Here is a 6,000-nt window from a genome sequence, read left to right as displayed (position 1 = left end):
CTCGAGGTGACGTTGGGAGGTCAAATGCAATGTCCCGGGGCTACGACTTTGTGTGAATACCTGAACGTCCACGCCGCGCCTAAGAATGGGCGCCGGTGACAGTTACACGGTGAGGTCACAGCCGAGCCCCGTTCTCCCACTGCGTCCCCGCTCGCCGGCGGGTCCTAGTCGCGTTTCTCTAAGGTCGCCCTTTATTCTGCAGGTTGGGGCCCGTCCTCAGGGAACCGTTCACTTCCCGAGGCTCTTCCTGAACCTCGTCGCCGTCCACCTTTATTTCTGCGCTGCAGCGGGGGGCTCCAGCCTCTTGTGCCCGAGGGCACCGCAGGGACCACCCCACGGGCAGCCCTGGACCTGCCCCCGCCCGCGGCCGGGCCTGGGGGAGCCCCTGGGAGCTGCTGCGGGCCGGGGGGAAGCTCTGTGGGTGCTTCAGATCTTGGGGACCTGGAGCTACAGAGTCGTGCCCGCAGCAGGGGGGTCCCACTGTCGGTGCGCTGAGCTGGTCTCCAGAAGTCACCTACTCGGGCGGTGGCCAGGTCGTGCTCCTGCAGTGAGCACTGGAGGAGCCTCTGTGGGGCGCCAGGCCCAGGGGAGGCCAAGTGCACAGCAGAGCAGCGGCCCCTCACCCGTTTCAGTGGGGGACAATTCAGACGTGAGGTGGGAGGGAACCGAGCCAGGCTGCCGGAGGAAGGAGAGCCCTGAGGGAAGGAGGGGCCGCCATGCAGATGTCCCAGACAGAGTGTTCCAGGTGGTGGGAACGGCAGGCGCAAAGGCCCTGGGGTGGGGAAGCTCCCATCGCAGTGGACAGATAAGGACTGGCCGAGGGGGCAGGGGAGACTTGAAGGCGATGCAGTCAGGGGCCAGCGGGCCTGGATGGCCCTCGGCCCGGTGACTGTGGGAGAGGATGTGGGTTTTCCTGCAGGTGAGGTGGGACCATGGTGAGTTGAGCACAGGAGGGACCAGAGGTCTGGCTCCTCCACCTCCGCACCATTGGCGCCTGGTGCGGATCATCCAGTGTCCTGTGCAGTGGGGTGTTGAGCAGCCCCTGCCCCATCCCCAATACATCATGACAACTGCAGATGTCCCCAGATGGTGACAGATGTGGCCCAGGGCACTAGTGCTCACCGGAAGCCCTGTCTGACAGGGTCCCTCCTGCTGCCTGTGGAGAGCAGGGCAGAGGCCAGAAGGAAGTGGCTGCTCAGGCCAGCGAGAGTGGACAGTTCTGGGGGACGTGGGCGCAGTGGCGGGTTGGGATGGGTGAAGGGGGAGTGGGCAGGGTCAGCAGGTGGGGGGCGGGGCCCATGGTCCACGGTGGCGCTGTCTTCCCTTGAGGCTGGTCTGGGCCACCTAGGAGGGTCGCCTTCCTGGTGGCCAATAAGACCATTGGGGTGGGGTCACCCTGGGGCATGGCCTGGCCTTGGGCCACCTGGAGCTTTCCAGCTGAGCTTCACAGTGCATAGGTGTCAGGGCCTGGACACGGGCGAGGGGTCTCTAGGGTGGTGGGCGCGACCTGGAGGCCTTGTGAGGTGCTCCCTGAGGAGGGGGCTCTGGGCCTGAAGGAAGCCCCTGGGTGAGGAACCGACCCAGGCCCTGGGGGGCAAAGTGGCTGGAGAGAGGAGCAGGTGTCGTCGGGGTGGATCAGCCCGCGTGGCCAGTGGAAGGCCAGGGCTGAGGTTCTGGAATGTTCCACGAGACCTGCTGGTGTCTAGATGTCGGGGCAGCCGCCTTTGGCCAGGGCCATGAATCCGAGACCCCTGACTCCTGTGGCGTTGGAGAGGAGGCGCCTGTCAGGGCTCAGGAGGGGCCGCTGCTCAGGGACTGGGGTCCTCCTGGGTGGGGCTGGGCAGGCGTGGGCAGGGAGGGGCTCGCATTCAGCTCCAGGTCCTCGAGAAGGAGGGGACAGCCGTGGAGGCTGGGAGCAGGGCACAGGGGCAGAGCTATGGGCCGTCCAAGGAGGAACGCAGGAAGGAGTAGGCGGGAGGTCGAGGGGCTCGCAGGGAACAAAGAGGGAGGGGGTCAGGCCTGGCGCGCACCTGTGATCCCAGAGACTCGGGAGGCTGAGGCAGGAGGGTCACAGGTTCAAGGCCAGCCTCAGCAGCTCAGTGAGACCCTGTCTCTAAATAAAACAGAGGTTCAACCCCTGGCACCAAAAGACAAAAAGAAAGAGGCCCGTGCGGCAGACAGAGCGGCGGGGAGATCCCCGGGGGCGTCTGACGACGTTGATGAGCTCACTTCGGGGGTTGGCAGCCGGGCGCACTCATTCCACCGACCTGGGCTCCTGCAGCCCTGCGTCCACCCCTGGGTCCGTCCAGCCCGCAGCCCTCACGCGGACGCTGTCCTCAGACATCACAACGCCGTGGTGAACCAAGTGAGAACTTAGTACTGAGCCGTGAGGTTCGAGAGGACGCGGGTGCGTGGATCCCAACTTCGTAGGCTTCATTAAGGGTCTGAGAGGCAGTGTGTCCTCCCTCCAAGTCCCTTTCGTGAATTCCCCACCTCCCGGTGGCCAGAATCTGGGGTGACGTGTGAAGAACAGCTGGTGTGTGACAGGAGGGCAGTGAGGCCCCGGGCTCCTGGAGGGGTGGCCTAGCGAGGGCCCTGGGTGCCCACGGGTGTCCAGATGCGGAGGATGGGGCCAGTGGACCAGGTGGCTGGCACCGGGCTGGGGTGCCCCAGGGGTGGGCACTGCAAATACCAAGTGCAGAGGTGAGTCCGGCCGGGCACCACCAGGCAGGGATGTGAGGAGGGGGAGCCGGCGGCTCGGGCAGAGAAGGGACCGAGTCCCCAGGCGAGCTCGGGGGAGACGCCATAGCAACTGCTCTCAGCCGTCCTCAGACCTGGGCCTCGAGGAGGCAGGTGAGGCTGGCCGTACCCCATGGACGGGACAGGGCAGCTGAGGACGTGGAGGCCTCTGGCCCCTGTCCACGGGGAGGGCTGTCCTGCCCCATCCCAGCAGATCCGTCTTAGGTGACGTCCAGTCAGTGCGTCCAGGGCCCACAGAATGCCTGGCCCAGAGGCTTTGTCACTTCGTCCGTCTTCCTGCCGCTCAAGGAGGTGGGGCTGTCCTGTCCTTTAACAGGGGACAGAGGGGAAGCCCCCGGGTTCAGGGCCACATACTCCACCACTGCGCCATCGTGACGCCTGCCCCCGCGCGCCTGGCGCCCTGGGGTGTGAGTGCCACCGTCCCCACTTATCAGACGGGTCAGCTGGGCTGAGCCGCGTGTATGGAGTCCCCAGGTCCAGTCCCCTGGATGTGTCCTCTTCCCACTGAGCGGCTGGTCCTCCTGGGCTCCGCCTGCTCACCTGATGGACGGGTGGTGAGCACAGCCAACAGTGCCCAGGACACAGGTCACTAGCTCCGAGCCTGCCACCTGGTAGATGTCTTGGCCCTGGCCGACCCTGGGCCTGCACCCAGGTGAACTCACGGAAGCTGCCCAGAGCGGTGCCCGCGCATAGTAGGTGCTCAAGAAACACTACCACGGTCATCGTCATGGACCTACCACAGGGTGCAGCCCTTCGCCCCCAGATCCTGCTTCCTTCCAGCGTTCCCTTTGTCCAACAGGCTGGCCCCAGTGTCCAGATTAGGAATTGGGGTGACTCAGGGCCTCATGCCCCCGTCAGGACACGGGTGGTGAGGGCAGAAGTCGAGATTGGAACTGGATTCCCTGTTTGACCCCTGGGAAGTGCCCTGCCCTCTCTGAGCCTGGGCTTCCCTGTCCATCTGCAGAGCTTGGTTCAGGATGCCCTGGGCGGTGCCAGCCCCAGGGCCAGGGCCGTTCCTCGGTCCCCTTGGCTCCCGCCCCCCGGCGCCCCCCTCCCAGGCTGCGGGCTGCCTGCCTGGCTCGGCCGTGACGAGGACCAACCAGCCAATCTGTTTACTGAACTGGCTGACCCCTTCCGGGAACGCGGCCCAAGCTTCCCAGAACTCGGGTATTAATGACCCGAGGCCACATGACGGGGCATGACACAGCACTTTGGAGAAAGGCAGGGCCCAGGGGGGCCGTGGGGGCTGCAGCCCAGCCCCCACTGGCCAGGGGTGAGTCACGGCCTCCTGCCCGGGCCTCCTGCAGCTTCCTGCCCCCTGCTCACTGGTCCTCCAGCTGGCATGCCCTGCCTCGCCGGGGCCACCCCAGGACCTCTGGACCTTGGCCTGGTGGCCTTGCAGAGGTCTTAGGTGACCCAGCTGCCCCCTGGGACCGTTGACTGTCTACCTGTGTGCGAGGCCCAAGGAGCACGGCCTCATCCTGGACTTGCAACATGGAGAAAAGTGGCATTTCGACCCCATGTGAAGGCTGAGGAGGCTGAGGCCCAGGGGAGGGCTGGAGTTCTCCCAGGGGGGGCCGAATCTGAGTGGCACTTCTCTCCTTTCTGTGGCTCTGGGGATGGAACCCAGGGACTCTCCAACACCGAGCCACGACCTCAGCCCTTTTTTAAAATTTTAGTTTGAGGCAGGTCCTCAGGAAGTTGCTGAGGCTGGCCTCCAATTCGCCATCCTCCTGCCTCAGTCTCCTGAGTCACTGGGATTACAGGCTGCACCACTGTGCCTGGCTCTGAGCAGCATTTTGACCTCAGATCATACCCTTTCCTTGTCTCAGCAACCGGACAAGGGCGGGGCCAGGCCTCCCTTCAGTTTCACGGGGGGACACTGAGGCACAGAGGGACTGGGTAGCCTGCCTAGGAGTTTGGGCGCTTCAGAGGGCTCAGGGCCTTGGAGTCGGCAGGGCTGGGCTCCGCCCTGAGTCTGCTTTCCTGGCTCTGCCGGCCGCGTCCCCTGTGCCTCCATCTCCCCCCAGCGCTGTGAGGCTCCTCGGGCGGGGACATCGGGGCTGCGCGGGGCCAGCCCCTGGGAGGACCGGAGTGAAACGATGTGTTCCCTCGTTCACTTATTCACTCGGTCTTTATTTTTTCGAGCACCTGCCGAGGCAGGCACTGGACTGGGTGCCGGGGACGTAACAGTGACAGATGTCCGAGCCACCGAGGAGGCGAGCAGTTCACAGCATGACCTCAGGATCCGGGCCTGGCTTGGCCCCTGGCTCACGGGTGACTCTGGGCTTTGTCTATAAAGTGGACTAATGGTAGAGCTCCTGTAGGGTTGTCATGGGAACGAATGACTTCATGCATGAAAGACACAGGGCCTGTACACCGTAGGCGCTCAACTGTGCCTAAATGGAGGGAGATGCACAAAAAACACACAGAGGGGAGAGTGCCCAACAGTGAGCAGTGACTGTTGGCATAGTCAGCTCTTGGCCTAAGGGGGCATGCAGTAGGTGCTCAGTAAGTGTTTCTCCTCCTCTGCCTCCTGGGAGTCAGCTTGGTTACCATAGAGGCCTGAATTTAAGGTCGGCCTCGCTGATCCAGGACTGAGCCCATGGGTTGGAGGCAGCGGAGGCCGGGCCTCCTCTCAGCCCCGGCCCCGCACCCGACACAGCGTGGCTGGCAGCCTGGGTGGCGGGCGGGCCGGGGCCTGCCCAGCGGGTCCCCGTAATGACACTCATTACACAGGTGTCTGGCAGCGGGGGCCGAGGCCCACATGGCAGGCGGCCAGCGCACCCCGGGCCCTTCCTGGTCCTTCAGGAGCGGTGCCCACGGGCAGGTGGAGCGGGCGAGGGGCTGGCGCGGGGCCAGCTGGCGGCGGGGCGGAGGGAAAGCTGAGCCGCGCGGGGGCAGGCCCCGGGTGCAGGGCGGCGGGCTGCAGGTGTGCTGGGGGCTGCGTGCGGGGACAGGCCCGAGCGTCCCGGCCGGCCTCCGAGGGTGGACCCCAGCGCCTGTGGTGGGCGCCTCTGCCCGCGCTGCCAGGTGGTGCCCGGGCGGTGCCGGCCTGACTCAGCCCCCGGGAGCCCAGACCCACACCCGGCCGACAGCGTTGAGCGGTCGTTTCCAAACCGCCACGCGGGGGTCGAGTGTTCTTGACACAAAGGGCAGATGGCTGTCGGGGCCACGGCTGCCCCCATCACCCCATCCTAGCGCGGCTCGTCCTGTTGGGCGTGGAAGCGCCACGCTGCG

The sequence above is a fragment of the Marmota monax genome, unplaced genomic scaffold, assembly GCF_021218885.2.
Source record: "Marmota monax isolate L192 unplaced genomic scaffold, Marmota_monax_Labrador192_F-V1.1 WCK01_AAM20220418_F8-fsc00014, whole genome shotgun sequence".
NCBI classification, from domain to species: Eukaryota; Metazoa; Chordata; class Mammalia; order Rodentia; family Sciuridae; genus Marmota; species Marmota monax.
Note: the sequence above shows the minus strand (reverse complement) of the source record.